This window comes from Caretta caretta, chromosome 8 (assembly GCF_965140235.1).
Source record: "Caretta caretta isolate rCarCar2 chromosome 8, rCarCar1.hap1, whole genome shotgun sequence".
Lineage (NCBI taxonomy): Eukaryota > Metazoa > Chordata > Testudines > Cheloniidae > Caretta > Caretta caretta.
Genome location: NC_134213.1, coordinates 19,255,154 through 19,279,070, shown reverse-complemented (window position 1 = coordinate 19,279,070; position 23,917 = coordinate 19,255,154). Strand labels below are relative to the sequence as shown.

The 23,917-nt window shown below is 41.8% G+C and overlaps 1 protein-coding gene across 3 annotated transcripts in view; it reads left to right on the top strand.

Annotated features, from left to right (window-relative positions):
* The window catches only part of JAKMIP2 (janus kinase and microtubule interacting protein 2), a 106,568-nt gene that overhangs the window by 26,676 nt on the left and 55,975 nt on the right, over window positions 1-23,917 (top strand). Inside the window, exon 2 of one of the 3 annotated variants that reach the window (XM_048861168.2) lies at window positions 18,561-18,775. The exons of 1 other annotated variant lie outside the window; for it this stretch is intronic. The gene's annotated coding sequence lies outside the window, so the exon portion shown is untranslated. Of the gene's footprint in view, window positions 1-987; window positions 1,009-18,560; window positions 18,776-23,917 lie in introns of those variants that run through there. One more of the 3 variants, XM_048861169.2, reaches the window with a different exon arrangement.

The following is a 23,917-nucleotide window of genomic DNA, read 5'->3' as shown; positions in this document are numbered from 1 at the left end:
CGGAACCTCCTTGAATGTTTGGGAATTGGTGGGGCGTGGGGTTGGAATTCAAACCTGGAACTGAATCCAAATGTCACAGCTTCAGGGTGCTTAATATGTGGATCTGAATTCTTCAGCCCAAGCTACTCTCTCTATATATTGGGCTAGACTCATCCATGTCCCCTTTGCATTGCACTGGCAAATAGAGCTGAAAGGAAATTGTTTTCCTATCCCATGAAAATTTTTGAGATTTTGAAAAATTTTCCCATCTTGAATTGGGACGAAAAGTCAAAATCTTAAAAACAAAATCACAAACTGAAAATATGGGGCACCTTTTTTTTGGGCGGGGGGAGATCAAATGAAACAGAATGCTTTGATTTTGACCATTTATTTTTTAACTGAAACTACTTTCAATTTTGAAATAGAGAAATCATTTCAAATTGGAAAACTGACATGTTTCATTTAGACAACATTGAAATGAATCATAGTGACAATTTCAAAACTTTTATTCTTTTCAAATTTTTTTCCAGGTCAGAAATTAGTTGAAACTGAGCCTTTCCCATGGAAAGTTTTGGTTTTGACAAGTCGGCATTTTCTGATTAAAAAAATACTTTTGTCTAAAAATTCCCAGCCAGCTCTACTGGTGACTGTAATCCCAGTTTGACTTTCTGGATGAATCACGTTTGTGGCTGCTTTGTGGCGCCAGAGTATCACAAACCAGCTGGAGCATCCAGCCCATTGTTTGGAGGTGGCCTGACGGGGTTGCTTTGGTGGGGTGACTCGTGCTCAGGGCGTGGACTGCTCCTGCTGACTGACTCCTGAACATTGCTTTTATCTCAGATGCCATGGTGGTGGAATTCTGGAAAGGAGGATTAACGGGCCAGAAAAGTGGCCAAATATTCAAGACAGGACTTGGTCAGATGCAGAAAAGAATCTCCTCTTACCCCAGAACCAACAACAAGAAAAAATAAAGCCAACAAAATATTGACACATAGGATTTTGAACAAGGAACCTAAACGAATCTCACTGGTTTGTTTGATGTTTTGAGTCATCTATATTAATGTTCTAGAGCAGTGATCTTCAGACTTCAGTGGCATTACCCAAAAGAGCCACAGAAGGGCAAATTCATTGTTTCATTTGCTACAGTACTATTAATATTTAAGCAGTATGACAGGGGAAATATTTAGTTTCTATACAGCTATATCTATATATTATTCTCCCTGCAAATAAGTTAATAACTTAGTGCAAGTTGATAACTTAATTGGTTAATAACATAGTAAAAGCATCCTGATTGGTTAAAGCTTAGATTGGTTAATAATGAAATCACACAGTGTTTTAATATCATGTGCCACAAAGAGCTGCAGAGACACATTAAAGAGCCACTTGGGGCCCACGAGCCACAGTCCGAGTATCACTGCTCTAGAGCATCAGATTATTATTATTTCATATGTGCTTCATTACTGAGTTTGGGAGAAAATCTTTGGTCTGAAACCCAGTTACATTAGCATACACAGATGGATCAGAGTAGTAATCCAGGAAAGCTTACCTGGATCTGCCTTCACAATGATTACTGCTCCTGAATGCCCCACTCTTGACCTTATTCCTTGAGCACTGTCCACTCCCCAATTCCCTATCCTTCCTCTTTCAACCCTTTCCCCATTTCCCAAAGCAGTCTAAGCATGTTTTAGCCCTGAATGGTAACAGCGGATCATATCAGACAAAAATGCAATAGCACACCAGGAATGAAACTTAGAGTTGTCTAAAATCCAGAATTTACTATATGCAGTCCAGGATTAAAGGTGAAAACATCTCCAGTGATTAAGGTCTCTCATTTTGCAATGCCTGGCAGTATTTGGAATGTAGGAGCTTGTCCTTCTAAAGGTGTACAGACTTCATTACTAGTTCTGTGACAGATTTTAAGATATTGCACCTTAAAAAATAAGTCATGGGAGTTAGGCACTTAGGAACTTTTGCAAATCCTACTTGGTGCCAGTCTGCAGCTTTAGGTGAAACTCTGGCCCTGAATTCCCTAGATTGTAGCTATAAAGGACTGCTATCCTCCGGAGCTCAGGCACAGAAAGGGATGTGTCAAGGTTCCTCCCCCACTCTGAACTCTAGGGTACAGATGTGGGGACCTGCATGAAAAAACCCCCTAAGCTTATCTTTACCAGCTTAGGTCAAAACTTCCCCAAGGTACAAAATATTACACCCGTTATCCTTGGAATGGCCGCTACCACCACCAAACTAATACTGGTTACTGGGGAAGAGCTGTTTGGACGCGTCTTTCCCCCCAAAATACTTCCCAAAACCTTGCACCCCACTTCCTGGACAAGGTTTGGTAAAAAGCCTCACCAATTTGCCTAGGTGACTACAGACCCAGACCCTTGGATCTTAAGAACAATGAACAATCCTCCCAACACTTGCACCCCCCCTTTCCTGGGAAATGTTGGATAAAAAGCCCCACCAATTTGCATAGGTGACCACCGACCCAAACCCTTGGATCTGAGAACAATGAAAAAGCATTCAGTGTTTTACAAGAAGACTTTTAATAAAAATAGCAGTAAATAGAAATAAAGAAATCCCCCCTGTAAAATCAGGATGGTAGATATCTTACAGGGTAATTAGATTCAAAAACATAGAGAACCCCTCTAGGCAAAACCTTAAGTTACAAAAAAGATACACAGACAGAAATAGTTATTCTATTCAGCACAATTCTTTTCTCAGTCATTTAAAGAAATCATATCTAACACATACCTAGCTAGATTACTTACTAAAAGTTCTAGGACTCCATTCCTGTTCTGTCTCTGGCAAGAGCAGCACACAGACAGACACAAACCCTTTGTTTGTCTCCCTCCTCCCAGCTTTTGAAAGTATCTTGTCTCCTCATTGGTCATTTTGGTCAGGTGCCAGCGAGGTTACCTTTAGCTTCTTAACCCTTTACAGGTGAGAGGAGCTTTCCCCTGGCCAGGAGGGATTTCAAAGGGGTTTACCCTTCCCTTTATATTTATGACAGGATGCATCGTACACACTGAATAGTGAATGCTTTAATGGATGCTAATATGCACTGATGAGAAAAAGGATATTTCAAGCAATGATTTGTTTAAAGAAAAATATTATATTTGGGATTTTCAAAGATGCCTAAGGAAGTTTGGTGCCCAGATCAATCCCACTGAATTATCGGGGGGGAGGGGGGAAATCCAGTAACTGGAGGTTGATATACAGTATTCATCTTTTTGGCTCAAATTCTGTTAAAAGTCTAGACGATGAGAGAGTCACAGGACAGTTGACTTCTTAGTATGTGTACATGGCTATTGTGAGCATTTATTTATCATTTTTTAAAAGCTCCACTGGGTTTTTTCCAGTTTAGTTTGACATTAACGTGGATGTTCTCATGGTTTTTCTGTTTATCTGAAATGGAGCAAAAAAATGGAGCTTGGTTTTTTACTTTATTCAGCACTTTTGCAAGTGCTATTTATGAGCAGAGACTTATTGATTGACTATATTGAGTCTCAACAAATCAACCTAGTAGCATTCAGAGTTAAATTTAGCTGATCAGACGCTTTGCTTTACCCTAAGGAAAGGATTATTGTTTGCAGTTACATATTATAGGGTTCTCAATTCAGCCTCCAATTTTGTGGGCACAGTCAGTCAGTCACATATCTAAAACTGATTATTTGTTCCTGCAGTTGCACATATGTGCTAAAAAGGGGCCATATTTAAAAATCAGGCCCGTTGTCCTTTTAAAGAAAGAGTTCTTTAGTGAGTCAACTAGTTTTTGGAGATAGCTCTGAGCTAAAAAACCTCAGATCTGAACAACCACAAACAACAACAACGCTGGAGCTGAACCCAAAATCTTGCAATTGACTCCTAACACCATAATGGGCCAGACTCTGGACCTGAATATTACTCAGACTTTGAGATTTCCTAAATCCATATCCAAGTTGGGCTCCAGTCTATGGCTTGCACCTGTCTTCTTTAGTACAGTCATATGGGTCACTTACAACTCTAAAAACTAGTGTTTTCTGAAAACGCCCTGAAACACACAGGTCCGCTCTTGCCTGCAGCTGTTCCACATCAGAGTTTTCTCAGGATTATATTGCGATCTCTTTAGAAAAAAAATTTCTAACAAAAAATTTCACCAGCTCTACTTAACAGTGAGAAATACCTCACTCGTTGAATAGTGTCATTGGAATAATATACTTAGGGAAGCTGGCCCTCTATGATTGAATGAACATATTTCTATAAACATGCCACTGGTTTATACTGTTCTTCCTTGGAATAGTCTTTGTTAGCTGCATCTCCCTCTCTCTCACGTGAGAGCAGGGACCAGTGCTAGCTGCACAGAGTTCTGCTTTGTCAGCACAAGACCCTGCTTCGGCGCACATCAGGGCTTTCATAGCTCTCTGCAGCCTGACATTTTGGAGAGCCAATTAAAGAAGATAATGAGGTGCGCTGGCTTTGGAGGAAATTGCTGTGCAGAGGTGTTAACTGGCAGCAAGTGGCTGGGAGAGAGAAGATATGGGTGATGAGATGACAATAAACGTGTTTGCGTGACTGGAGGGCTCCCTTCATTTATCCGCAAAGCTAAAACCTCCTATAAAGGTTGAAGTGCTCTATGTGTAAGCTTGCTTGCTTTAAAAACACTTGGATACCCAAGTCTATGTCCTCGTGTTCCCATTGCAAGGTATAAATGGGATTAAATACTGAGGGCTGAGGCTAAAATCTCCCCCTAGACAACCACAAATTGGCATGGTTTCATCTCCCACTAAGGCACTGAGCAGGAATCTTTTCCTAGGCTCAGGTGTCAGATCCCACAGGAGAAACTGGGTGTGGAGGGGGAGGATGGGGTGTAGGCATCGCTTTCTCCCATCTTCTATTTGATACTGAGTCCCCTCATGAAACAAGACTCAGAGCCATCAGGAAATCATAATTCAGTCACCAGATCCTCACCTAACGTGTTACTGGGATTACAAGTCCCTGAGGTGCTTATATGTTATATCCTTATTTTCTTTGTTGCTTCATTCTTTGCACATGGGAAATTAATTTTATTCAGACAGCATGATTTTAAAATGGAAATCAGTGATACGCCTCTGTTGTTCTGAGTCAGGCCTCTGCAGGAGTAGTTTCAACTGGTTATATGCAGGGTATTCGGCAGTGGAAGGGAGAACAACAGGTACATGGAAAAAAAACATGCAGTAGCTTGTTTTAGGCCTGGACACTTCTTAAAGATTCTTGAAACTATTTTGATCAATGGTGGTAGATTTGGGGGAAAGGAGGCAGCAAAGTGTCTTCATATGAAATCATTTAAAGAAAAATAGCAAGTACTTCCCACCAGCCAAAAATTGGTGACAGCTAAGGCTACATTTTTTAAAAATAAACCCTTAATTTATGCCTGAGATATTTGTGTGTGTGTGTGTGTCTGTTTCTGTGTCTGCATGTATGCATCTGCACACACAGATAAGTACAAAACCAGTCACTCATAACTTTCTGTGAGTTATAAGCACACAACCGTATGCACCAAATGCAAGTGCAGTAACTTCTTAGCACCTGCACACAGATAATTTTGCATGCAAAAATCAATATCTGTTTTTAAAAATGGACCTTGCATTTGAGCTGTGCAAAAAAGCTAGCACGCTGTGCAAACGACAAAATAGCGTCAATGGTTTTCTTTACCATACTTTATTTTTATTAGAATAGGACAAGAAAAAAGAAGGAATGGGCAGAGGCAAGAAGGGTCTGTGCAAAAGTGGTAGAAGAAAATGATGACCACAGATCTTTTTCTTGAACAAGGCCCCAAACAATTTACATCATACAGACATAGGCTTTATCAGTCACATGTACAAACTAGAGCATGCTGCCCTGTGGCTGTTGGATTAGTGAGTCTCATGCATCTTCATGCTCAACTAGACTTTATCCACAAAGAGTTTAACGTGATCACATTTCTCTTGTGCCCATACTGTTTTCAAAGCAGGAGCATGGAGGCATTTCCCATGACCTGTTTTATTTGTAATAAAATAAAATAAAAGGGAAGCCAATCTCAAGCACCTAATAAAGACCTTCCCCACAGGGGCAGCACAGAAGGAACTATCCAGACCCTGGGTTGCCAAATTAATATTCACTGTTGTAATATCAGTTGTTATATACTAACAGGAGATGACAGGCCAGTAACTAGAGTGCTTAATACAGTTGCTAAACAGAAGGCATTGCATGGGTGAGCCACTATGGGCTGGCAGAAAAGGAATCCTTCACATGTGCATAGGTTCCCATGAAGTTAACTGGGGTCCTGTGCATCCCTTTTCTCAGGGGACTGAGACAAGGGGTCTGATACTTACAGATCCACTGTTCACTAAGATCCACATTTCTCATTAAGGAATGGATCCTGAACAGCATCTTCAGTGCATTTAGTGTGATGAGACTTTCGTGCAGAAGACACTCACAGTCTTTCTTCCTACTTCTGGGCTCAATTAACTTTTTTTTTTAATTAGAGAAGGGAAAATAAGCTTTGTCAATTGCAATGTTAATCACACTCACTTAGCTCAGCTGCAGCCCCTTCTTGCTGTATCTTAAGTTAGGGAGGTGCACAGAGTCTTGTGCTGCCATCATGTTGGTTTGGATTTTTATTTTATTTTTGCTGAGTTTTTAATACACTTGCTATTTGACAGCTTGGCAGCTTTGGTGACTGAGCATCCTCTGTTTATTCAGAGACCAGGCAAGGAAGTACCTGCTTCCCCTACTGTACTTCCTGCTGGAGAAACCACCAAGGGAGGTTAAAAGGATAGTTCAGTAACCATGACCCATTCAGTCCCCAGTCTGCCTATGCATACTGCTAAGAAGGGAGTCTAATTAATGACAACAGCAGTGATGTTTGTCATGTGGGCACCTATCCACTAAAGACACAATTGAAATGCTTTCACCTAGGCCACTAAACAAGCCGAACTCGAGCTGGATCTGAGCCTAGAGGAGAAGGCCTCTACTGACATTTATCCTGAAGCCATCTGTCCTGGGACATTATCTTGTGACAGTAGCCAGTGGCAGATATGGGGGGGCCCAAGGTATATTACTCAGCAAGTTGCCTCTTGCATCCTCCTTTGGTCACTTGTCTGTAATTGTCCTGTGCAGGCAGAAATGTCCCAAAGTAGCAATATTCAGAAACCGCCCATGCCTCTGTGTGCTTCTGGTTCACACAGTCAGAATTTAGCTCTTAGTTAGTGGTCATACAGCAGGCCTCCTTGTACATCAGCACAAAGGTGCTCTGCTTCATTTCATATGTGCTGAGTGAGCATACAGGACAAAAACAACGAGGAGTCCAGTGGCACCTTAAAGACTAACAGATTTTGGTTTTGTGGATACATACTAACACAGCTACGTGTCTGATACTTGGCATACAGGACAGTGTTTCATATCAACGAGCCACTCAGACCTCTCCCAAAATGCAATTAGATGGGTTTTCCTGGAAAAGAAACATCCTGCTTAACAGATGGCAATTCAAAATGGAGCAATAATGCTTCAGTGACCTCCGGATACCGATGGAAGCCACGAACACAGAAAGGGGTGATCAGAGTCAGTTTTCAGAATGAGGTAAAGATTCGATTGTATTTTACTCAAAACAAAACCATAGCCTCCCCCTAGCTCCCCCATCCAGAGCATGCATTGAAATCCTAAGTGTTTTAGGGCCATATCATCTCCTATGCAGGCTGGGGGATAGGGTACAACACAGGATACAGGAAGTGAGTTGCCTTCGTATTCTACCTTTTCAAGGCTGTGGATTGTCTCCCCACATATGGCTGGCCCTCAAACCAGCAGAGTCCACTGAGGTCTATGAGGAATCTGTAGAGGCTCTGGCTCTGCACTAGCATCCAGCTCCTTGCCTGCCAGGGAGCAGTGCAGGATTCAAATAGCAGTGAGAAAAAGCATACAAGTTATGAGGAGAAGATCATCACTAATTGAGTAACTAACGTCCCACAGAGTGAGGTACAAGATGTGGAAAGGCCCTCACATCTCCATGCAAATAAGGAGAACAATTGCCTGCAGAGGATCTTCTGAGGTCTGAGAGCGGAGAGCCAATGCCACACAAGTGGCGTTCTCCCATTTCATTCCCTTCATTAGGGTTTGCCAGTTTTTCATCCTCTCCCAAATTGGGGTGATATGCCCCTTATTCTCTCAAATGTACAAAACCCACTTGTTTTAAAACACTATAAGTAGGCGCAGCCAAGATGGCACAACCAACAGCAACTGACTATAACAACTCACCCATCACAAATTATCACTGAGGATAGAACTCAGGATTTTAGCAGCACAGTACAGACTCTACCACTTAAGCTAAGGGAGTAATTCCGTGATCTAGCAGCAGTAGTAGGCATTTTTTCTGTATGTGCACCAGCCAGCACATTACAAAAACAACAAAGAGCTAAAGTTGGAAAGCCACAGTAAAAAATAATAGAATAGAGCAATTGCCAAACAGAAGAAGAAAAAAGTAAAGAATAGAAATAGGAAGGAAAATAACTAAGGTGGGCAATATCTGTAGAAAGGGAAGAGAACAGAAAATTACAGGAGGCTGGAGAGAAGCTGGCAGTAGATTTGCTCAGCCAGTCATATTTCTCTTTTACATTTAATGCTGAAGATTACAATGTACTTTCATCCAGGCACGTCCTTTTTTATGGCTCACTCTGCTCTGGGAGGTGGCACAGCACTGTCTGCACACTCAGTGCTTGTCATACTGTGGGACTAATATTTTCCTCAAACCTCTGGAAACGTGAATAAAAATAAATTTCCCCTGCCTGTTTGTATTATGCAGTGGAATGTGAATTGATCCAGGAAAAGTCTGAGACTTTTAATACACTAGCAATTCTAATTAACTGTAAGTGCAGCCATGATCTCTCACCGATAAATTCACCACGCCTTGTAGCAGTGTGTTAATATGTCTCATAATAAGCACGGCAAATGCTGCAGGGAATTCATTTCCATTTCCAGGGATGCTAGTGTCACCACAGATCCAGGACTTGCTTTTAGTCTAGCACTTTATGGGTAAATTCTGTGTTAAAACAGAATCATGTTGTTTGCTGTTGTGTCCAAACTGAATTTATCATGGTTTGAGGAATGGGCTTAATCCTGTAATTTTGGACTGAAATGTCCACACGGGATTTTTGGAAGCACACAAATATTTCTATTTTGCTGAGCCGAAATTTCTCATGTCTCCAGAGGGCTCCTGGAGTAATTCCCACTGATTACTGTGACACACACTTGTAGAGGGCACAGCTGATCTATAGCAACTTTCAATGCTACTGCATGCTCCTGGCTGCAGTAGAAGTTATTGTTATTAGTCAGTTTCCTTAGAGGGATTTGGCAGACCCTTCAATTGCTGGAGATGCTACCTCTATTTAAAACAATGAAATGTTGGTGAGGGTCCCACACTGAAGGGAGCGTAGTGAAGATTTTTTAACTCCCTTTATTTTATTTGTATAACGGCAACATTGTAGTGTGAGGGGTACATTACAGTCAGGGCTATAGACTCAATGTTCTTTAGGCACCTAACTCCCTTTGAGAGTCTGGAGCTAAATCCCTTCCCCAACAAGCTTAAAACCAAGGGTCTGATATTGCGTGTTGCTGTGCACCCTCAATTCCCATTGGCTTATTTGGAGTTGAGGGCACTTAGCATTTTTCAGGAGTTACTTAGCAATGGGGGGGATTCGGCCCCAAACACCTTCTTCCCCAACTACAGACTGCTGAGAAAGCACTTCTCAATAATTCAGTTGGCACTGTGTCAAGCCCCCTCACCCATAATTCAGCACAACACATTCCAATGCACGAGGTGCTCTGTTCTTTCCTCGCTGCAGAAAGGGGTCAGCAAGGAAGCCTGGGAGAAGCAAGAATTTGGAAATCCTGCTCCTGGAGTTTTTCAGGATATTGGCATGTAATTCAAGTTTAAGGCAGTCAGAGCATTACAACAGAGAGCTGAAAATTCACAGTTCCCTTCCCCCACTCCCACGCAGACAAGAATAGGCCAGTTTGACAGGTAAAAGAACAGCTTCCAAATGAAAGAGTTGACTAATCCTCTTTAGTTACGCTGGGTGCCAAAGGAGTCACTGTAAGGCAGCTATTCCACACAAACACACACACAACATAAATTACACTTCTAATGAACTCTTAATCAAACCTCTTCAATGCACTTATAAGTTTGCTCAAGCTAATTCACAAAGCAGGCAATAGTGCCTAGGGGAAGCCATTTGGAATTGCAAATTACAAAAACGACTTTAGATTCTCGATGGTAGACTGGCCACCTTACTGAGGGAATGCATAATATATTCCCTTCTGTTGTGGAAAGCTGCCCCCGTACCAGTACAAAGCCTCTATGATAGGTAACTACAGAGCATGGTCACTTTGGCCTTTGGAGTCTGATAGCAAGGGGATAATTTCAGGAAGAAGTGGGCAACATGAAATTGTGGCAGCTTATGTGAAGGCTTTTCACTTTACAGTAGTTGCCTGATTTTGAAGGCACAGCAATGCACAAATGCTAATTGCTCAGGCTTGCTTGACAAGGTACTGTAGGCGCTGTATGATTATTCTAATTTAAACAACAAATTGATTGTTTCTGTGTAGCGTAATCTGAACAGCAGCTATTCAGACTCATATTGAATTATTATATTGTGTATAAATAGACAAAGAACCTGATCTAAACGGTATTAAAGCCCATAGAAAATTCCCCTTGACTTTAATGGACTTTGGATAAGTACCATAATGAATAGGGCTGTCAAGCGATTAAAAAAATTAATTAATTAAAAACCTTAATCGCGATTAATCGCGCTGTTAAACAATAATAGAATACCATTTATTTAAATATTTTTGGATGTTTTCTACATTTTCAAATATATTGATTTCAATTACAAAACAGAATACAAAGTGTACAGTGCTCACTTTATATTTATTTTTGATTACAAATATTTGCCTGTAAAAAAACAAAAGAAATAGTATATTTCAATTCATGTAATATAAGTACTGTAGTGCAGTCTCTCTATAATGAAAGTTGAACTTAGAAATGTAAAATTATGTACAAAAAATAACTGCCCTCAAAAATAAAACAATGTAAAACTTTAGAACCTACAAGTCCACTCAGTCCTACTTCAGCCAATCGCTCAGATAAATAAGTTTGGTTACATTTGCAGGAGATAATGCTGCCCGCTTCTTGTTTATAGTGTCACTTGAAAGTGAGAACAGGTGTTCGCAGGGCACTGTTGTAATCAGCTTTGCAAGATATTTACGTGCCAGATGCGCTAAAGATTCATATGTCCCTTCATGCTTCAACCACCATTCCAGGGGACACGCGTCCATGCTGATGCCGGGTTCTGCTCAATAAAGATCCAAAGCAGAGCGGACTAAAGCATGTTCATTTTCTTCATCTGAGTCAGATGCCACCAGCAGAAGGTTGATTTTCTTTTTTGGTGGTTCGGGTTCTGTAGTTTCCGCATCTGAGTGTTGTTCTTTTAAGACTTCTGAAAGCATGCTCCACACCTCATCCCTCTCAGATTTTGGATGGCACTACAGATTCTTAAACCTTGGGTCGAGTGCTGTAGCTATTTTTAGAAATCTCACATTGGTACTTTCTTTGCATTTTGTGAAATCGGCAGTGACGGCGTTTGTAAATCAAACACGTGCTGGGTCATCATCCAAGACTGCTATAACATGAAATATATGGCAGAATGTGGGTAAAACAGAGCAGGGGACATACAATTCTCCCCCAAGGAGTTCAGTCACAAATTTAATTAATGCACTATTTTTTTAATGAACATCAGCATGGAAGCATGTCCTCTGGAATGGTGGTCGAAGTATGAAGGGGCATATGAATGTTTAGCATATCTGGCACGTAAATACCTTGCAGCTCTGGCTACAAAAGGGCCATACAAACGCCTGTTCTCACTTTCAGGTGACATTGTAAATAAGAAGCAGGCAGCAGTATCTCCCGTAAATGTAAAGAAACTTGTTTGTCTTCGCAATAGGCTGAACAAGAAGTAGGACTCAGTGGACTTGTAGGCTCTAAAATTTTACTTTTTTTTGTTGTTGTTTTTGAGTGCAGTTATGAAACAAAAAAATCTACATTTGTCAGTTACACTTTCACGATAGAGCTTACACTACAGTACTTGTATGAGGTGAACTGAAAAATACTATTTCTTTTATCATTTTTACAGTGCAAATATTTGTAATAAAAATAATATAAAGTGAGCACCGTGCACTTTGTATTCTGTGTTGTAATAGAAATCAATATATTTGAAAATGTAGAAAAACATCCAGAAATATTTAATACATTTCAACGGGTATTCTATTGTTTAACAGTGCGATTAATCGTGATTAATTTTTTTAAACTGAGTTAATCGCAGGAGTTAACTGCGATTAATCGACAGCCCTAATAATGAACCAAACTGCTCTCAATTACCAGTGTAAATCTAGAGTCACTTTATTGAAGTCACTGGCCACTCTGCATCCTTCAAACTGCTAAACATAGAAGGGATGATTTCCTGGGACATACACAAGGTCAGCCTCACAACATTTCCCAGCCCCTGCCCTTGGAGATCCAGCGGGATCTAATCCTTGAGTTCTATTTCAAGGTTACTTGCTGAGTAACTTTGTGCAAGTCACTTAACCACTGAGTCCCTCACTTTCCCCTCTGTCAAATGAGTACTCAACCCATGTAAATCTTTAGTTATGGAACCTGAAATCTAACAGAACTCACGTGGTTTAGGGTTTCATTACAAGGTTCACAGTACTTCTGAAGGAATCAAGACCTGATTTTGAGCAATGTGAAACCGATTTATGATTTTTCATGATTCCAGTATGAAATCAGGTTAAAAACAACTCTGCAGTTTCAACTAGTTTTCCCTTCAAAGCAGAACACAGCAGGATGAAACTGAAGATCAGGTTTGCAAAAACTCCAGTGAACCAACCTCACTGAGTTTCATGTGGCTCTCACAATCATATTTACCCACCTCTCCGTGATTAAATAATGCTCGCAAAGAGCTCTGAGATCCTAGGAAGGAAGGCATGATAGAAATACAAATCTGTGGCCAGCTAAGACATTACAGCCCAGATTCATAAAGATACTTAGGTGCCTAATTCCCATTGAGTTCAATGCACCTAAATATCTTGTGCATGTGGACTGTTTTTTTGTCACTGTGCTGCACACCAGTACCACTCAGAAGTTCACAAAGGGGATAGACCTCAGAGCCACCTGCTTCAAAAGCACAGAAGAATCTACTATAAACAGTATAGGACCTATGGCTCAAACTGGATTAGTTTTAATTCTATTCTTTAATGGCCAGTAGTGAACATATACACTAGTAATTATTCACAGTACTTTTATAATTGGGGCTCAATCCTGCTCCCTTAAAGCTCAATGACCGAATTGACTCTAGTTTGAAATGCAATTGGGCTGTACATCTAAATAATAAAGCTGGCATATGAGTCCTTGAAATATCTTACAGCTGATTATTTTTATTTGCATTGTACTGAATAGTCTAAGCTACTGAGAAAATATTTACTTGCATCTTAACTCCCATTCTTTGTGTCTCTCTATAAGTCTCTGAAATTATAGCCCATTTTTTTGGTGCAAGAAACTGAAATTTCATTTGATTGCATGAGAATTCAAAACCTAAAATTTTTTCACTAAAGATAACGAGCTACATTGCCTTTGTTGGTGCTATTAATATACACATCTATTGAAAAGAATATGTATTATTGCTCCTTTTATTTGGAGAAACTTATATTTATGTCTAGCTAACGGATGTTCTCTCCTAAACAATAGCCAGCTACATTGCTGAAGCATGACCTTGCAGATAAAGGTGATTACAAGTAACAAAATACAGGAGCTTTAATAAAAAATAATGGCCAGATGTTTCTGTAGGAGGGGAAACTGCTCAGGGTGACAGATTTATAATCAAATTTATCAAGAATTGTGAGTCGTATTACTAAAATTGCCATTCACCCAGTATCCTGAATAAAAACCGGTGTCTATTACTGCTCCTGTTTTTACTGTATTCCTAAAATATTGCTGTTTAGCTAATGGAGACTCATTACTGGTGGAAGCAATGCTTCAGCAATGTAATGGTTCAGCTGGCTTTTGTTAACCCACTTATGTTAACCCACTGCTAAAATGTAATATTTTCAGGCTTTGCTAGATGTTAAAAGGTATTTATTCAGGAAATTAAATAAGCAGTTTAATGAATGAGGTGCTGGGGAGGGAATGTGAGTATGCTGTAGAAAACACACCCGTACACATGCGGCCATATGATAAAAGGTCCTCAGTTCCCATTTAGGCACCAAAATAAGGACCAGGTCTTCAAAAGTGCACTGGCAATTGTTTTTGGTGCCTGATTGGGAGCTGAGGACTTTTGAAAATTCTGGGCTTATTGTCAGGTTTCAGAGTAACAGCCGTGTTAGTCTGTCTTTGCAAAAAGAAAAGGAGTACTTGTGGCACCTTAGAGACTAACCAATTTATTTGAGCATGAGCTTTCGTGAGCTACAGAAAGCTCATGCTCAAATAAATTGGTTAGTCTCTAAGGTGCCACAAGTACTCCTTTTCTTTTTGGGCTTATTGTGAAGACATGGGACAAACAGGTCGTACACCAAACAACCATCTTACAGTCACAAATAAATTGGTTAGTCTCTAAGGTGCCACAAGTCATCCTTTTCTTTTTGCGAATACAGACTAACACGGCGGCTACTCTGAAACAGTGACAACAGCAACACTGCTCCATGGATCAGCTGTCAGACCAGAGGAGGGAGTCAGTCACCCCTAACCGTACCTAGAAATTGACCTTTTTGGTAACCATTATGTTTTCCATACACAAAAAAGCCAACCACAGCTTTTATTTGTATATGCATGAAAACAATCAACAAAGAAAGAGCAAATGACAATATGAGACAGAGAGAGCAGTGTGAGCCACTGAACTGGCTGACAACATTGCCCTCATTAGCAGATGGATAGAAAGAGCTGGTCAGAATATGGAGGCTAAGGGAGTTCCAGTGGAAAATTTTGAGTTTTTGGCAAAAAACCAAAACCAAAATATTTTGATTATGAAATGCCACCACAGTGCCTTGTGGGATTGTATTTTGGGTGTCTTATGCTCCCATTTTCCACTCTAGGACTCCCCATCGGTGAATTATGACTATGGTTTAGGCTCAAATTCATCCCTGGCATAAAAGGATGTTCTTTAATTTCAGTGGTGCTGGAACCACATACAACACTAGGGTGGAATTTATTTTGCAGAGTTAATTTTCTTTTATGACCTGGAAATGGTTAATCTCCGCTACCTTTTTCAAACCTCCTGCCTGCAACCATCTCAGATGTGTGATGATGGCGGTGCTGTAATTGCAAAATTCCACTAATCTTCTGCTATCTTCCTGGGTGTACAGCAACTTCAGAAACTTTTAGGGCATCAACCTCAAGAGAATAACTTGTTATATCCAACTCCTGCTTAGAAACCCATCGGAAAAGTGATACACCCCTTGGAGTGCCACATCCCCAGCTCTATTTAATTTGGCAAATTGAAAGCTTTTGTTGCAGGCATTTCAGAACAGGCACATGGTAATCAGCATTAGTTTCAATGGGAAACGGATTGGGTCCCTTCAGTGTACACTGTTTACATTGATGGATGAAGAACAGTTGAGTATTCATCAGTCAACATGCCACGCTTGACATCTGTCTCATCCTTATGTTTTACAGTTTTCTCCTTCTTTTTGTCACCAGTGAAGGCGCACACAACACTGATCGTCCATTACTGTAACACCATACCCATGTTTTCCCCATTTAGTATCTACAGATCTACTAAAGCATGTGTGTCCTTTAAAGGGCTTTAATATTGCTAGTCACTTTTGGTTTGATGACATTTACTTTTTCTCAGTATTTTGCATGTGAAACAGAAATAAAATAACAAACAGGGAATTATCACTGTGAGATCAATGAATGGATGACACACAGTATTTGCTGGAACAATCCTTCAAACTTATGTCAGAAATTCCCATGCAAAATAATGCACTCCTTACTTACTAATTACTATTTATTATTTTACAGTGCTAGGCACCTCAGAGCACAGCTAGAACGAGAGGATCTTTGCCCTGGAGAGCATACAATCTGATATCGGACACGAAAATCCTATGGGGATAATGAACAGTGCAGGAGTTAAGGTGACAAAGGAAAAGAGTCACCAGCAACACTATCACACAGTTACTCAGCTTAGTACATGTACATGACATGGTTGTTCTGCAACAGAGGATTCAATATTTGTACAAAGGTTGAAATAATTGTCTCATATATTGAGGATGGCATGGAGGATGGTGAGACTTAAGGAAGGATTTGAATGAGAAAATGAAGAGGGGAAAGTACTCAGATATGTATAACATTGGTGTGATGGGTTGAACGCCCCATCCAGGGTGCCACCAGATGTGCTGGGGTCCCACTGGTTCCACCCCTTCCACCAGCCTGGGTTTCCTAGCCCTCAAGCACACACACAGGTAGGGCCACACCCAGCTGCAGACACAGACTGAAATAAACTCTGTGTGGGAAGTTTCTGCTCGGGGATTTACCCAGCACTCATGTGCACACCTCCTTTGGAGTGTAAACGCAAAATAATATTGTCTTGCACTGTTTTGAAAGATCTGCACAGCGCAAGCTCATAAAAATTCGCCCTCTCCCTCAATGTGGAGAGAGATATGCACAGCTTTTGGGTCCCGCGCTCCAGATATGAATTGCACAAACTGGGTTTTGAAATAAACATGAAATAAGTTTATTAACTACAAAAGGTAATTTTTTTGTGATTATAAGGGGTAGCAAACAAAACAAAGCAAATTACTGAGCAAATAAAACAAAACATGCAAACTAAGCTTAATACACTCAAGAAACAGGTTACCAAATTTCAGAGTAGCAGCCGTGTTAGTCTGTATCCACAAAAAGAAAAGGAGTACTTGTGGCACCTTAGAGACTAACAAATCTATTTGAGCATAAACTTTCGTGAGCTACAGCTCACTTTATCGGATGCATCCGATGAAGTGAGCTGTAGCTCACAAAAGCTTATGCTCAGAAAGATTTGTTGGTCTCTAAGGTGCCACAAGTACTCCTTTTCTTTTTGAGGTTACCAAATGTAATTTCTCTCCCTAAATGTTGTTTTAGGCAAGTTCCAGTTATTTCTCTTTACAGACTGGACCCCTGTCTCAGTCTGGACTCAGCCCCCACCTTTCCCTTCAGATGTTTTTAACAATCTTCCTTCTTGGACAGGGAGTCAACAGAGAATAGTCCTGTTCACCTTACTCCCCAGCCTTAAATAGAATTTACATAAGGTGGGAACCCTTTGTTTCCCGTGGAAAAACACAAGCAGTGTCCATGGTGGTACTCTGTACCAGTTGACATCAACCGATGACCCTGCAGGGTCAAAGCAACATCCCAGGAAGCTCCTCAGGATGGTGGGAGATTAGTATCTTCAAAGTTCTATTGTCCTTCTTAACTGGCTCATTCAGGGGGATTGCCTACTGTCTGGTGGGTGTTCCCCCAAATACACACACAGTTGTAATTGTTACAAAGTCTATATTCCTAACCTCAGATACAGAAATGATACATGCATAAAAATTGGATAAACACATTCAGTAGATCATAACCTTTTCAATGATACCTCACATGACCCATCTTGCATAAAACAAATCTTAGTAAGGCCATATTCATATCATAACAATATTTCTATGAAGAATATGGGGTGTAACGTCACAATTAGATATGGACAGACTTTTAGGAAATATGGATACAAGCTTTAAAGCTCAAGTAATAACTAAAATATAGCGGCGGAGGTGGTGGAGAGGAAGTAGATGAACAGGAAAACAGAACACAATTTATACAATGGCCCAAGATCATAAGCAGCAAAATAATACATGATAATTGGAGTGACTGTTGGCAAGAGAGCTATCAAATCATACAAAGAAAAGAAGTCTTTAACCTGGGCAGTGCAGCACATGGTATGGACACACCAGAGTGCCACAACTTGGCCTGAGATAAGCATCCATTTTCTCAGTGTCTTTGGCTCGAAAGAATCAACAGTGCCTTTCTGATTCAATTTCATCCATCTGCATTGAAACCTCACCCTCTGAGGCTGTCCCACAGGGTTGGATGGTAAAGCTGATAGCACACAGAAGCTTCAATGCTTCCTTGAAACAGCGGGTAAGGAAGAAGCAAGAGCAATGGGAGAAGCAAAGAGAGAATTCAGTGCACTGGGTCAGGAGACAGTAAGTGAATCTGAGAGATACAGCATGATCATGTATGTGCCCATTGGAGCCATTGACCACAGGCTGAGATGGGTCAGAAGTGACAGAGACCCAGGGCTAAAATCAGAATACAACAGCAAGAAGGACTTTCCCCTCTGGGGCCCTTCTGGCACATTTCCACAAATGCTTGCCCAGGGTCATCGATCTAGGAGAAGTACTTGGAATTGGTCAAAAAAGGAGAACTGGCTTTATCAAAATCACTTCCCAAAGAAGTCTAATGAGCCCTGAGAAAATAACCCTGACAAAATAAGAAATCAAGAGACTAATGATGACAATTTCCCCGTTTGCAGGATCACTTATGTTTGAAACTGGAGGCTACAAATCCTATATTCTGATTGACTGAGTAGAGTTTGATAAACTCTATTATTTGATGACCTTAAGGACAAGGACAAGGATAAGAACTTTGTTGTGGACACCCATGGGATGTTGTACCCCATGTAATTGCTGGACCTAGACTAGGAGGAAGTCTAGTCTGTAAAAGAAGCTTATTGGAACATCTCTGAGGGTGAGATTTACCTGCATTTAGCTTTTTACTGTATTAGGCTTAGACTTGCATGTTTTTGTTTTATTTTGCCTTGTAATTTACTTTGTTCTGTCTGTTACTACTTGAAACCACTTAAATCCTATTTTTTATATTTAATAAAATCACTTGTTACTTAATAATTAACCCAGAGCAAGTAATTAATTCCTGGGGGAGCAAACAGCTGTGCATATCTCTGTATCGGTGTTATAGAGGACGAATAATTTATGAGTTTACCCTGTATAAGCTTTATACAGAGTAAAACAGATTTATTTGGGGTTTGGACCCCATTGGGAACTGAGTATCTGGGTGCTGGAGACAGGAGCACTTCTTAAGCTGTCTTCAGTTAAGCCTGCAGCTTGTGGGCGAGGTGGTTCAGACCTGGGTCTGTGTTTGGAGCAGGCTAACGGGTCTGGCTCAAACCAGGCAAGGTGCTGAAGTCCCAAGCTGCCAGGGAAACTGGGTTTAGAGGTAGTCTCAGCACATCAGGTGGCAGTTCCCAAGGGGGTCTCTGTGACCCCACCCGTCACAACCCAGATATGGAGAGGAGAGGAGATGAAAACGCAAAAGTGTCTTATTCTTTCTGTTGGTGTGTGCACGTGCGTGCTCATGCACATGTATACACAAACTCTGCTCCTATCTGCTCTAACACCAGGCGGTATTTATGTATTCTAGTCCTAACACTGTTCCCAATTTGCTGAAATGCTGAGCTGGCATTTTGGCAGGTACTTACTTTCTTTCAGTAATCACAGAAGCACAGAAATTACAGATGAGAAAGATCAGTTACGTCCCATCTACTCCTTCGCCCATGCAGCGGTGTTGTTTTTACTATACTCTCAAATATATTGACCAGTCCTGTTTCAAATTATTTACCTGACAAGGGGTCCCTGTCTTCCCACCTGGACACTCTCCCACCATGAGGACCTCTTTCTTGATATGCTTCTTCCTGAGTGATCTCTTATGTAAATACCTGGAAAAGCTGCCAAAGGAAATATCACATCAGTGCAAAAAAGGATTTGGTTGCCCTATTTTTTCATTGGATATTTTTCCCACCTGTCCCACACAGCTACTTCTTTTTGCATTCTGCCCTAAGCAGCATTTAAGCTGCATCATGGTAGCGCTCCAGCTGAACATGGATCCTACAATGTCTGAAATGAGGCACAATCCCTAATAACAAGAGCTCCCTGGCACACATCACACCGGAGTAACACCAATTTGTCACTTGAGCCGCAAGCACTTGGATTTTCTATACACCTTGCAGTGGGCCCCAGTATCCTGGGATACACATCCTGTCACATCCATGGCTTCATTGTAATGCTGGTGACACCTCTGAAAGCCCTTTAGAATTGTCATCTCAGCAGAATGTAATTACCTTGAGTGAAAAAAACACTAAGAGATATTTTGGATTCCTCTGTGCCATTGACTTCACTGCACAATGGTGCTATGATTGGGGGAGGGAGCCATATGTGCATGCGACAGCCTCCTTCCACATGCACAGTGGGTGATAAAACTTTAAAGACCTGGGGCCTGATTCTGCACTCAGTTACACCAGTTTTGTAACATAATAATTCCAGTGGAGTCACACCAGGGCAAAACAGGATAAACCCCATGGTAAATCAGATCACTTTTTACAAAAGGAGAGAATAATTCAGTTAGGTGAAAGCAAGAAATTTGAATATATACTGAGACTTTTACAAGCTTCCACAAAGAGGATGCACAAATTGCTTAACTCAAAACATGCTAAGACTCCCTGTGAGGGATGAACTCACACACCCCGGGGTCCATTTGCTAAATTTGGGCTATGTACAGAATAACCTCAGATAATTACTTGTAGATTTCAACAGTCATACATTGACAGAGACCCAGATGAGGCCTATTGATAATGCTGTATCTTTCTTCAGACCTCAGGTGGTATATCTGTTAAAATTCCACCAGTCCTGCTTGAAAAGAGTGTTCTTTTCTTTACAGGTACTCAGTATTACTCAATTAATTTCATCCTGCAAGGCAGGAAATCATCAAATGGTCAGGCAATTTAAAGGCCCAAGATTACCTGTGACCTCCTTTTTATGTAATTTATATGTATATCTTGAATAGTTTCCTTTTCCCACTTTAGTTCTGCTTCTGATGCTCTGCAGACTTTCAGTTTTCTATTCTTAGAAATGTCCTCAAGGTCAGAATAACACTTTGTACATCACCTTCCTGGTATTGCTTATTTAAAATCAAGTTCCAGGGAACGCCTTTTTTAAAAGGACACTGTCAAAATTCACAGACCCCAAAAATGCCTCCCTCCTTCCCCAACCCACACATTGACTTTCTCAGATCTCACAAGCTAAGCAAGGTCATATTGGGAAGATACGTGGCTGGCACCCTTCCTAGAATAGTGAGGTGTGCTTTACAAAGCAATGCTGATGATGTGGTAGTTGACACTCTTCTGTCTGAATCAACACTGAACCATTCTCCCAGCACACTGTTAGAGTGGATGGCATTTGTAAAGGCGATCTAAAACCAAGGTCTTGACTAACTGTGATCTTTAGCTGCAATTGGATATGGTGTTCTTCTTTAGCTCCTCCCCTAAACTGTTTTGTGGTGTTGATGTGTGTTTTTAAACAGCTGCTGCATATCAGATCACAGGTGGCTGCATTTTAGAGATGGATAGCTGGATCCTCCTATGCTTGTAAAGTGTCATTGAGATCCTTTGGGATAAAAGACATTATATATATGTAGATATAGACCCATTGAGCTAAATTGTGAGTTGCCATGTGCAAGTTTACTGGGGGCAGGGAGAGGGGAGACAGTGCTTTCCTTTCTTGTGCATGTGCCCAGGAGGCTCTTCTGAACCCCCTTGCCCACAGGCTCCTGATCGTGCCAGGAGATACATGCCTGAAACGCCTACTGACCTCCTGGGATGATTGGGCCTCAGGATTGCCTTCTATGATGAGATAACTGGCTCTGTGGCTATGGGGAAAGTGGTGGACTTGACTTTAGCAAAGCTTTTGTTACGGTCTCCCACAGTACTCTTGCCAGCAAGTTAAAGAAGTATGGATTGGATGAATAGACTATACGGTAGATAGAAAGCTGGCTCACCTGCTCGTCCCCTGCTCACTCCATCCCCCCTCCCTCCATCGCTCGCTCTCCCTCACTCTCACTCACTTTCACCAGGCTGGGGCAGAGGGTTGGGTTGCAGGGGGCGGTGCAGGGTGTGGGCTCTGGGAGGGAGTTTGGGTATGAGAGGAGGTGCGGGGTTGGACTCTGGGAGGGAGTTTGGGTGTGGGAGGTGGTGCGGGGTTGGACTCTGGGAGGGAGTTTGGGTGTGGGATGGGGTGAGGGGTGCAGGCTCTGGGAGGGAGTTTGGGTGTGGGGGGGATGCGGGTTCTGGGATGGTGTTGGGGTGCGGGCTCTAGGCTGAGTCAGGGGGTTGGGGTGCAGGAGAGGGTCAGGGGTTTGGCACTTATCTCAGGCAGCTCCCGAAAGTGACCGGCACACCCCTCTGGCAGCGGCTCCTAGGCGGGGGGCCCAGGGAGTCTCTGCGCACTGCTTCCCGCAGGCACCATCCCTGCAGCTCCCACTGGCCACAATTCCCAGCCAATGGGAGCTGCGGAGTCAGCGCCAGGGGTGGGGGCAGTGTGTGGAGACCCCCTCTTCAGGGGCCGCAGGGATGTGCTGGCCGCCCTTTTAAATCGCCCAAGCCCCGGGGCAATTGCCCCCTTTTCCCCTCCCTCATTGGTGGGCCTGCCTCCTGAGGTCTCTTCCATCCCTAATCTTCTATGATTTCAAGGACTGCCAAACGCTAGAACCAACAGCAACGTTCAGTGGCTAGCAGAGCTCAGACAGCATAGCCGGGAGCACACACTGCATCCTTTTAGCTGAAAAAGGGGCAGCCTCTCTCAGCAGGGAAGTGTCATGTGCACTAGAAATTCAGGTCCGGAGTCTCCTCCCACATACACCCAGCGTAGCTCTACCAATTTTAATGGTGTTATTCCCAGTTTACATTGGTGTAAGTTAGAAGAGACTCAGGCACTCAGATTTTAAAGGTAAAGGTTGCTGTTACTTTAAGGGGTAGGGGGGTTATATTTGGAGTCCTTCTGCCTTAACCAATTCCCTTTAGAAAACAAAACATGTCTTGGGCAGCCACTGAATTATTTGAATGAGGAAATTCTGCTTGTGAAGCAGAATCAATTCCAGGGTCTCGGTCCCTCAGAGTTATGATTGTTTGGCCTTCCACTCCAGGCAGTTCAAGAGGGAAAAAATATGCCTTGTCAAGCTGAAGTGCAGATTCCATCCCTTTGCCTCTGAAGCCCACCCTCCACCACCACCACAGCAATATGTTTCTGCAGCCTGGCAGGCAGTGACGATCACCTCCATTTGTTTTGTGTGTAAAAATCACAATGGACGACAGGGCAGCCAAATGGGACATTCCATTCCAGTGTTTTCAAACTCTCCCTGATGGGCTCATTGTCTGATATTGGCAAGACTGCAGCAATTTGTCAGCCCCCACACCAGGAGACAAGAGGACCAAAGCCTTTCACAGACATCTGCAAATGGGATGTGCGTTCATTTTTGTCCAGATGTTTTCTTCTTTTTAGAATCATTTTGAATGGGGATATTTCATTATCAATCTTAAAAAAGGATTGTTGGGAGATATCTGGTTCCCCCCCCCCCACTTAGCCAGTACTTTTCTTCTATTTGTTGTCTGGAAAACACTGAATCCTTGCAAAACCAGCTTTACCACACATATCAGTGTCCTATCATGTAACACCAGATAACAGATCCAAATTCAAGGAAGCTCTTAAGCACGTACTTTGAGCACGGGTGTTTTCCTGATAGGGATACTTTCCAGTTGGACCCATAATGAGTGGCTCTCTTTAAGTCTTAAGCCCTTCCCTCTTCCAACCTAAAAGTTTATATAAGCTCTCTGACAACATTTTTATGTCTCACATTAATATTTAAGAATTCTATACATTCTCAGCCATACAAGGACAGGCATTGGCCGCCGGCAGGCCTACAGCACAGCAATATCCTACATACCAAAGCAAGCATGTAAGAACAGTGAAGTGCTTATAAAATCTTCCCTTATTCTGTGTGAAAGCAACTTCATCATGGATTTTGCATCTCCATATGTTCTCATGA